The sequence below is a fragment of the Podarcis muralis genome, chromosome 6 (genome assembly GCF_964188315.1).
Source record: "Podarcis muralis chromosome 6, rPodMur119.hap1.1, whole genome shotgun sequence".
Taxonomy (NCBI): domain Eukaryota; kingdom Metazoa; phylum Chordata; class Lepidosauria; order Squamata; family Lacertidae; genus Podarcis; species Podarcis muralis.
Genome location: NC_135660.1, coordinates 6,949,271 through 6,960,364, shown reverse-complemented (window position 1 = coordinate 6,960,364; position 11,094 = coordinate 6,949,271).

The following is an 11,094-nucleotide window of genomic DNA, read 5'->3' as shown; positions in this document are numbered from 1 at the left end:
AGCATAGGCAACAGTAGTTAGGCTATTCTTGTCCAGATAGGGGTGTAGCTGGGCCACTAGCCGAAGCTGATGGAAAGCACTCTGGGCCACTGAGGCCACCTGAGCCTTGTCCATCACTTCCACTGCCTCATCTACATATGTAAAGGAGAAACAGAGCTGAGTGTCATCAGCATACTGCTGACAATGTACTCCAAACCTCAGGTTAACTCCACCCAGCAGTTTCATGTAGATGTTAAACAACATGGGGGGTAGGTTTGAGCCCTGCAGAACCCCACACTGAAGGTCCCATGGGACTAAAAAGCATTCCCCAAGTAACACCCTCTGGGAATGACCAACCAAGTAGGACTGGAACCACAGCAAAGCAGTGCCACCCACCCCTAGTTCAGAGAGTCAGTCCAGAAGTATACCATGATTGATGGTTTCAAAACCCGCTGAGAGATTGAGAAGAATTAACAAGGACATGTTTCCCTTCTCTCTCTCAATAGAGGTCATCATACAGGGCAACCAAAGCAGTTTCTGTGCCAAAACTAGGCCTAAACCCCGATTGAAATGGATCCAGAAAATCAGTTTCTTCCAAAAGCACCTGGATCTGGTCTGCAACCACTTGCTCCAGAACCTTGCTCAGGAAAGGGAGATTAGCAACTGGCCAGTAGTTGGTTAGGTTTTCTGAATCCAGGGAAAGTTTCTTAAGGAGTGGTTTTACCACTGCCTCCTTCAAACAGGCAGGGACCACCCCCTCTTGTAAAGATATATGAATGATATATGAAGATTTAAATACCCTACTAGAAAGGAATTCACACATTTCTATGAACCTAATAATTCAGTGGGACAAATAGACACCATTTTGACCTTGAAATAGCTATTAATAAATGTAAATAAGGTGGAAATCCAGCCAAGAACAATCTCAGACCATAACCCGATATGGGTATGGATGAAAGGAGCGGAGAAAAGAGTGAGCAGATGGAGACTAAATGAGAGTTTGCTAAATGATGAAATTGTCCTTCAAAAAGCAAGGGTAGCATTAAAATAATTTTTTGAATATAACTTGAACCAAGGAACAGACATTAAAACTGTATGGGACGCAAGCAAGGCTGTGCTAAGAGGATTCTTCATACAACAGAACACTCATCAAAAGAAAATTAAAGAGAAAAAATTGAGATATGGGAAGAAATTGGAAGAAATGAAAAAGAACTATTTAGCAAGCCGGACAATGAACAAATTAAATAAAACATAAAACTATTACAGACACAATTTTCGATGACCATTAATCAAGAAATCAAATGGACAATTAAGTGGCTAAGGCACACGAGTTTTGAGTTTGCCAACAAACATGGAAAATTATTAGCCTGACAACTTAAAAAGAAACAAAATGAAAGAATCATAAATAAAATTAAAATTGAAGATAACATAATTGATGACCCAAAGGAAATAAATAGAAATTTTGTGAACTTCTACAGGAAATTATATAAAGAAGGATCAGAAACAAAACAAACTCCCAAAAATACCAAAGGAGAAAATTATTTCCTTAAACTCATCAATCACAGCAATGGAAGTAGAACAAGCCATTAAAAGAACAAAAATAGGGAAGACGCTGGGCCTGGACAGCCTTCCAGCAAGCTATTACAAAAAACTTGAAGAATCTTTATTCCAATCGCTGAAGGATACAATGAATGATATACTAAAAAAATGGAAAGCTCACAAAATCATGGTCAGAGAGCTTCATAACCTTAATCCCTAAACAGGGAACTGACCTGACAAATATGTCTAATTATAGGCCAATTGCTCTTATAATAATAATTTTTTATTTATACCCCGCCCTCCCCAGCCAAGGCCGGGCTCAGAGCGGCTTACAAGCAATAATAAAAACAAGAGGAATGATTACAACTTAAAAACAAAAATAAAATACAACATTAAAATAATGGAACATTAAAATATTAAAATGTAGCCTCATTGCAGGAGGAGAAGGAAAAGATTCTAAACAATGACTACAAAATATTTGTGGACATAATCGCAGAAAGGCTGAAAAAGATTTTTAAGGACCAGGCTGGCTTCTTCCCGGGACGCCAGATGCAAAATAACATTAGAAATGTTATCAAAGTTTGGAATACCTGGAAACCAGAATTGATAAGCCAGCAGTATTAATGCTAGTGGATGCAGAAAAAGCATTTGATAACATACCCTGGAAATTTATGAAAAAAATGTTACAACAAATGGAATTTGGCAAACATTTTTGTAAAGGAATTGAGGCTATTTATTCAGACCAACGTGCAAAAATAATTATCAATGGTAACATCACAGAAGAATGCGTAATAAGAAAAGGAACAAGACAAGGATGTCCACTATCCCCACTGATATTTATTTTGGTTATGGAGGTGTTGAACAAAAAAATAAGAGAAGATAAAAACATAAAAGAAATAACTCTAAGGGAAAAAGCATGTAAGGTAAAGGCAGACTGCCTCCAAAAATGGCAAAGAGATATTTCCAAATTCATCTGGCAGGGAAAAAGACCAAGAATTAAACATAAATTATTGGTTGACATTAAGGAAAGGGGGAGGGTTCCCTGCCACATATAATATTATATTATGAGATGACCTGTTTTACTTGGATTAGGGAGTGGTGTGTATTACAAGACCCAGACCTTTGAGATTTAGAAGGCCATGACAACTGATACTGTTGGCATGCGTACTTAGGATACTACAAAGTCAAGATTCACAAGAACTTCTTAAAGCATATCATAAGAAAATCACTTTATACGGTCTGGGCGAAATATAAAGAACTGTTGGAACCCAAAATTGTGGTGGATATCACCTCTAGAAGCGATGGCCGTAAAAAAGAAAGAACATGAGAGAAAATTGGCCAGCATATAAACTATTATTAAAGGAGGAAGAGAACCAATTGAAACTTTAAAAAATTGATGAAATAAGAGAGTATTTGTCAGATTGGCTTCAATACCACCATCTTCAAAGCAGATTGAAAAAAGGGATTTGTGGCAGAACCCTCCAGAGTAGAAACAGATCTGATAAACTCAAATGTGAAAACTCTTTCTAAAATGTATCATCTCCTAAATTCAGGTAGGTAGCCGTGTTGGTCTGACACAGTCTCTCTCTCTCTCTCTCTGTCTCTCTCTATTAAAAATAAAAAAATATATAAAAATAAATTTTAAAAATAACAAAATAACAAAAAACCCTATGTTACAAATAAATGTTGGAGATGTGGAGAAGCAGTAGGAACAACATTGCATATGCGGTGGACATGCAAAAAAATTAGTGAGTTCTGGAACGTAGTCTATACAGAACTTAGAAGAATGTTTGAAGTTTCGTTCTTAAAAAACCCAGAGACCTTTCTTCTGGGAATCTCAGGTTCTGACATACCCAAGAATGCAAGGGAAATATTTTTATACACCATTGTGGCATCAAGAATCCTGATAGCCTCAAACTGGAAAGGAGGGAAAGTACCATCTAAGTTGGAATGGCAACAAACAATTAATTGAATATGCAGAATTGGCTAAATTAACAGGGAAAATTAGAGAATATAGAGATCAAAGGTTTATTGAAAAATGGGGTATGTCTAAAAACTATCTTTAGACAAAAAAACTATCTTAAACCCTACTGTAGTAGTATAACAGCTGTGGCAGCCTTTGAATAACTTCAGCATTACAATAGATATATGTAAGAAAATATAAATCTCTTAATGTTTAATAGCAATAACTTAGATAAACAGTGCATTAAGCAAATAAGTACTTGAAGATTTATGGAGTTGACAGGAAGTCAATGGAACCTTACGAAGATGGTGACAAAATGTAACAAATTTTTATAATATTGTGTTATAGAGAAATAACTTTGTTTTTTATATAACTATGTTACTTTAGTTATATTATTATATATAACTATAACATAGTTATATAACTATGTTACTTTCTGTTGAGTTCAATAAAGCATAAAAAAGGAATGTTGAATTTGACTGCTCCCAGTGCATTACACCCCACATGGACATCCCATGAGATTCATCTGCTATAACAGCAGAGTCACCGTCTTGGTGGATGCAAGCGATTTTATCTTAAAAATGCTTTGCAAACAAGTCACAGTGAGCTACTGTTGGTTCTATCACCTCCTTTGGGCTAGGCTGTAAAAGGCCCAATACAACCTGTAAATGCTCTGCCAAATGGCATAATAAGGATGCAATGAAGGCAGCAAAGTATGGCTTTTTTGCTGCCTTCACTGCCACTAGGTAGGCTCGATAATGAGCCCTTGTCAGTGTTTGGTTGCATCCATTTGGATCTTTCCTCTACTTGTGTTCAAGCTGTCTCCCAGTTTGTTTCCTTGCCCTAAACTCTGGAGTATACCAGGAGCTTGGGGAGAGACATGTTTTGCTTCTGTGCTTAGGGCTCCCCAACCATGAATGGGCAATTATGTTTACCTGGAAGTAAATACAATCAAACTCAGTGGTGTTTGTTTCTGCTGTGTAGGTTCAACTTGTAGAACACATTTGGCTTTAATGAATGATACACAGACAGCTGAAATACCACCTTTCCCTTTTAATTAACACTAACGATTTTTTTGAAAATTCTCAAAAAACTGTCAAATAATCCCATCATCCCCCTTCCTCTCCTCCTGCAAGCACCTCCTCGCTCATATCCAGAAAAAAATCTGTATCTGCCCCGCCCCCCCCAATATCCCTTCCCATTTCCCTTAACTTCGCCCCCACCAGAGGCAAAATTCATTTGCATGATTAGTGGAAAACCTGTAATTTCACTACGTTGACTCACCTTGTTTTATGCATGATCGCTGTATAATGTAACAATCCAAACAAGCTACACAGGGTTTGCAAAACCCAGTACAGTGGTACCTCGGGTTACATACGCTTCAGGTTACATACGCTTCAGGTTACAGACTCCGCTAACCCAGAAATAGTACCTTGGGTTAAGAACTTTGCTTCAGGATGAGAACGTGCTCCGGCGGTGTGGCGGCAGAAGGCCCCATTAGCTAAAGTGGTGCTTCAGGTTAAGAACAGTTTCAGGTTAAGAACGGACCCCCGAAACGAATTAAGTACTTAACCCGAGGTACCACTGTACGTTTCCAATTTACAGATATTATTCTGTAAATGCAGACTTATTCTGCATTGAATGATTTTTTTTTTCTCATTGGTGCTCTCTCAATAAGGTCATCAGCTATAACATTAAGATCAATTTCCTTTTTTTTTTTTTGTAATAAATTTTTATTAGTTTTCCATGAATAAAGAAAAGACAAAACAAAAACATAAACATAAACAAACAAAAACACGACTTCCCCATACCACCCCTTTTCTGCATTCTTGTTTCAAGATTTTTCAGCAACCCTCTGAACATAACTTAAATATGTTTCATGTATTTAACTTCAGTTAGTTATTAATACAACTGTAGTTCTTTATCTCTTATAACTCTGAGCCCCTAATTTTCCAAATTACAACAGTTTTTAAGATAAACTTTAAATTTGTTCCAATCTTCATCCACCGCCTCTTTCCCCCGGTCTCGAATTCTGCCAGTCATCTCTGCCAGTCCCATATAGTCGATCACCTTCGTCTGCCATTCTTCCAACGTGGGTAAATCTTGCGTCTTCCAATACTTTGCTAGAAGAATTCTTGCTGCTGTAGTGGCATACATAAAAAATGTCCTATCCTTCTTTGGCACCATTTGGCCCACCATACCCAAGAGAAAGGCCTCTGGTTTTTTAACAAACGTTCTCTTCAGAACTTTTTTTATTTCATTATAGATCATTTCCCAGAAAGCCTTAATCTTCGGGCAGGTCCACCAAAGGTGATAGAAGGTTCCCTCCGTTTCACTACACTTCCAACACTTGTTGTTGGGCAAATGATAGATCTTTGCTAACTTAGCAGGAGTCATGTACCACCTGTAGATCATTTTCATAATGTTTTCTTTTAAGGCATTGCATGCCGTAAATTTAACACCAGTGGTCCATAACTGCTCCCAGTCAGCAAGTTCAATGTCATGCCCAATATCCTGTGCCCATTTAATCATATTAGATTTCACCATTTCATCTTGAGTATTCCATTTCAACAGCAAGTTGTACATTCTTGACGAATTTTTAGTATTGGGTTCTAACAGTTCTGTTTCTAATTTTGACTTCTCCACTTGGAAGCCTTTCTTTCTGTCCTGTTTAAATACTTCATTTATCTGTCGATAATGCAACCAATCTCTCACCTTAAACTTCAGTTTCTCAAAACTCTGCAATTTTACATTTTCACCATCTTGTTCTATAATTTCACAATATTTAGGCCAATTAGAACCCATATTCAATTTTTTCACCTCTTTTGCTTCCATTGGTGACAACCACCTGGGGGTTCTACTTTCAAACAGGTCTTTATATTTAATCCAAACATTATACAGAGCTTTCCTCACCATATGGTTCTTAAAACCTTTATGCAATTTTACCTTGTCATACCATATATATGCATGCCAACCGAATCTGTTGTCAAATCCTTCAAGATCCAAAATGTCTGTATTCTCGAGGAGCAGCCAATCTTTCAACCAGCAAAACGCTGCTGATTCATAGTAAAGTCTTAAGTCCGGCAGGGCAAAACCCCCTCTATCTTTCACATCTGTTAATGTCTTAAATTTTATTCTTGGCTTTTTGCCCTGCCAGACAAATTTCGATATGTCTTTCTGCCACCTCTTGAAACAGTCCATCTTGTCTATTATTTGTAATGTCTGAAACAGAAATAACATTCTAGGCAATACATTCATTTTAATAACAGCAATTCTGCCTAACAAGGAAAGTTTCAGCCTTGACCATATGTCTAAATCTTTCTTAACTTCTGTCCAACATTTATCATAATTGTCTTTAAAAAGATTCACATTTTTCGATGTCAAATTCACCCCCAGGTACTTCACTTTTTTTGCTATCTCCAAACCTGTTTCATTCTGGAATGTCTCTTTTTCTTCATTTGTTAGGTTTTTTTCCAAGACTTTAGTTTTTTGTTTGTTCAGCTTAAATCCTGCAACTTGACCAAATATCTCAATCAGTTCTAAAACTCTTTTTGTACTAGTGATTGGCTCATTAAGATCAATTTCCTGAGAGATCTGTTTATGTCTATTTTGAACAATTTTTTTGCATGCATCCTTGTCTCTTTATGTGTTTTGAAGATGAACATTCATGCTATTTGCTGCAGACCAAAAGATGTCACAGTATGCTTTGTTACCAAATTACTAAAGATCCACTTATAGCTTTCCCCACAAATATATTCAGATAAGTGTATCTGAAGAAGTGTGCATGCACACGAAAGCTCATACCAAGAACTAACTTAGTTGGTCTTTAAGGTGCTACTGGAAGGAATTTTTTTTTGTTCCCACAAATATCTTGGTACTGTTGTCCTGGTTTTCCCTTCACATCAGGAGCCATAGTTTTTGAAGACTCCCCCTCTCCCTTTGCTAAGTTTCCTGCCATGGAATAAGTAGTAGAGATTTGCATGCCAAGAACCCATGACCCAGCAGTTCCCTATGGAGTGAATAATTACACAAGACACGCAGCATGAACTATAGGTTTATGGGTTTGAATAGGCCACAACTTTTATTGGTTACAGATGTGGTTTGGCATAGGCATTGGGTGAAGCCAAATTATTTCACCACATCTGCTTGTGGGGATTTCACCGCATCTTGTGGGGATAATTAGGGAGGCAGGAAAGGATATATTATTTAATGATATCTTTCCTAACTTGTGCTAGCAAGTTCCATATTCTAGCAGAGATCCAAACATCCCCCTTTTAAAATTACGCAGCGATCAGCTTGTTGCTGACTCATCTTAGGCTTACTATTAAAGATTCCTTCCTGGTAAAACGCTTTCTAATCCCTCTTCAAAAGAACAAACACAAGAATCTGATTAACGTTAATATAAAAGTAGCTTACTCACAGATTCATTCAGGTTCACAGACATATCCCTGAAGGCAGGCTTAGGTTACATAACAAGTAGAACTATTCCATAAAGAAGTTAGTCCCAAGTGACTGCGGCTAAGCAGTCACTTCTCCAAACACACAGCAACATACAAAATGGAGAACACACACTGATCAGAACATGGAGGCTGTGTGCTCCTCCATGCTAGTACAACAGACCACTCCCTCTTCAAGTCATATGTAGTGGAAGTCTGTCCCAGCTCAGGAGGAAACAGGAAGTTTTCTCCTGAGAGGTACAAAGCATCCCCTAACATGTCCACTGCAGGAATGTTGTACTTGACTGCTATAAGTTTTACATCCCACACATATAAGAGTAAACCACCACAGGGGCCCCCTATGACCTACATTAAATAGAGGTACCCCCCAAAGGGTCCCCACTGAAGGAATGGTATGGCCCTAGCCCCCACCTGGACATCAAATAGAAGCTCCTGCCCACAGATCCCTTTAAGAGGATACCTTTAACCATGGAGGGGCAGGCAGAGGTTACAATCTCCCCTCCACCCAAGACCAAGGCTTACCCAATACCTAACCTCACAAAGTTGTGATGATTGCTATGAGGTAGGCGAAAACCAAATGGCCAGTGCCAATTTGCCAAGTGGAAAAATTCCTGCCTGGCCCTGAATATGGCAGCTGATGTGGTCCATAGCAAGGTCAAAGTGTAAACTGAAGCAAAATCAAAGGGTGGGAGATCTGGTGAAAGAAGGCAGAGTGAGGAGAGCCAGGCTTGGCTGCAATTTAACCCCCCAGATGGTGCTGATTGGCTGCCTGGGCCCACCCCTGGGATAGCTCACCCAAAACCTGCTGGCACTGTCCAGTCGCAAGCAGGCAGGCCATGCAACCCTTGCCATTCGCCGGATCACCGCTGGGCCCATGCTTGGGCCATGACACTGCCTACCAGCTAAGGTGAGTGGATTTCTCCTGGCGCTGCATTCAGGTCTGCATTCAAGTCTCTACTGCAGGATGTTGTGGGTGTACTTTCACTAGTGAAAGCATCAGTCTAACAAATCTTATTCCTAGTCCATGGTATCAGGAAAACAAACAAACAAGGGATCTGTGGCACTTCTAAAGGCAAACTGTATTTATTCTTTTTTTCTTTTTTAAAGTTAAAGTTTTCGTAAGCCAGAACCTACCGGTACTTCCTCAGATGCATGAGTGATGAATCAGGCTGGGTAGATTTCAATTACAGAGCTTAAAGCCACTAAGAACAAACTCAAAAGAGCTTAGCTTCAACATGGCGTATGACTAAAAAGAATAACCCAAAAATAGAAATAGACTGGAAAGAGAAGTTGCTGAATTGCAGCTTACTGTATTACCAAACTTAAAACCATGGAGAGACCTGGTCTGAATAGTGACATTGGATTCTTATCTCATTATACACAATAAAGCTATTTTTAGCCATCTCACCCCTTGCTTTTTCTTGTAAGACCAAATTGCAGTCGTTAACAGTGGTCAACAGGTTTGCCACACCTATCAGCTAATCACCCATTCCCACCACCCTTCTGAGTAATACCCCTCCCCACCCTCACACTATATATAAGGGTCTGGTGACTTCTGTTTCAGTGTATCTGAAGAAGTGTGCATGCACATGAAAGCTCATACCAATAACAAACTTAGTTGGTCTCTAAGGTGCTACTGGAAGGAATATTTTTTTTTGTTCCAAAAATAGTTTGTTTATGATGGTCTGTTTCTTTTTATTGAGAAATCTGTTGTCATCTTTTGGAACTCTCTCCCTCTCTCTCTCTCTGGAGGTAGGCTCTGATCTACAAAAGCTTACAGTAATATAAACAGTCATTAAAATCACATAGTGTCTGCTTTTTTCCATGGTGATTGAGACACACCCAACCCCTCAACTGTAATAAAATTGTTATCGTCCCTGTGAAATAAGTTAAATATTTTGTTTATATTTAAAATGTGAGAACAGATATGATAGCTATCTTCAAATATCTTGAGGGCTGTCACATGGAAGAGGGAACAAGCTTTTTTCTCTCCTGCTCTGGAGGGTAGGGCTCAAACTAATGGATTCAAGTTACAAGAAAGGAGATTCTGACTAAACATCAGGAAGAAGTTTCTGATAGTAAGAGTTGTTCGACAGTGGAAGAGACTCCCTTGGGAGGTGGTGGACTCTCCTTCCTTGGAGGTTGTTAAGCAGAGGTTGGGTGGCCATCTGTCATGGATGCTGTAGTTGACATTCCTGCATTACAGGGGATTGGACTGGGTGGCCCTTGGGTCCAATTCCAATTCTAAGATTCTACAATTCTATAATATTGTGGAGGCTCTTGACTTACCTAGTTCAGACTGCTTTTCAGTTTTCAGTCTGTTGGGCCCTACTGAGGCCTTGCAGTCTCAGGGGATGGAGTCAGGCAGAGCTGGCACATCCGGTTTTGCCGCTTGAGGCATAACGGATCGAGCTGCCCCACCCTGCCACCACTTTACCACCCGACTTGCCTCCACTGCTGGTGAAGAAGCAGTGCCAGCATTGGTGCAGATTTCCAGCGACATCTTGACAAAATCTCGTGAGATCTCACCAGAAATCAGCACCGATGCTGCCGCCACTTCACCAGCGATTGAGGCGGCAGGGTGGGCAGGGGGGCACTGCCTTGCCTCTGGGACTTCCGACGCCCAAGACGGTGTCACCACTCTGCCTCATTGGTGGGCCAGGCCTGGAGCCAAGTTTAAGGGTCAAGCCATCTTGTGAGGCAGAGTATAAATTCTTAATAAACAAGCAGATAAACAAATACTGGAAAGCAGGATCAGTGCCGCTGGATGACCATGGAAATTGTAGTATGACACAACAGAGAGATGGGGTAGTACTGTGCTGCTGCAGCTGCTGTTCTAACCAAGTTCATTATGCGAGTCTAACAATATGCTTCTTAACAAAATTAAAAAATTCCTTCCAGTAGCACCTTAGAAACCAACTAAGTTTGTTATTGGTATGAGCTTTCATGCACACTTAGTAGTATGCTTCTTAGTAGCTGCTGCCTGGGGGTGGGGCTGAGCTCCCTGAGGGAAATTCAAGGGTGGATTTGCAGCCCCCCCTGAAATTTACACCTGTGAGTTGGAATATAGTTTATAACGTTGAATGCAAAGACCTCATATATACTTTATAGAAACATCATATATACTTTATAAACATAATAAAAAATTCAGAATAT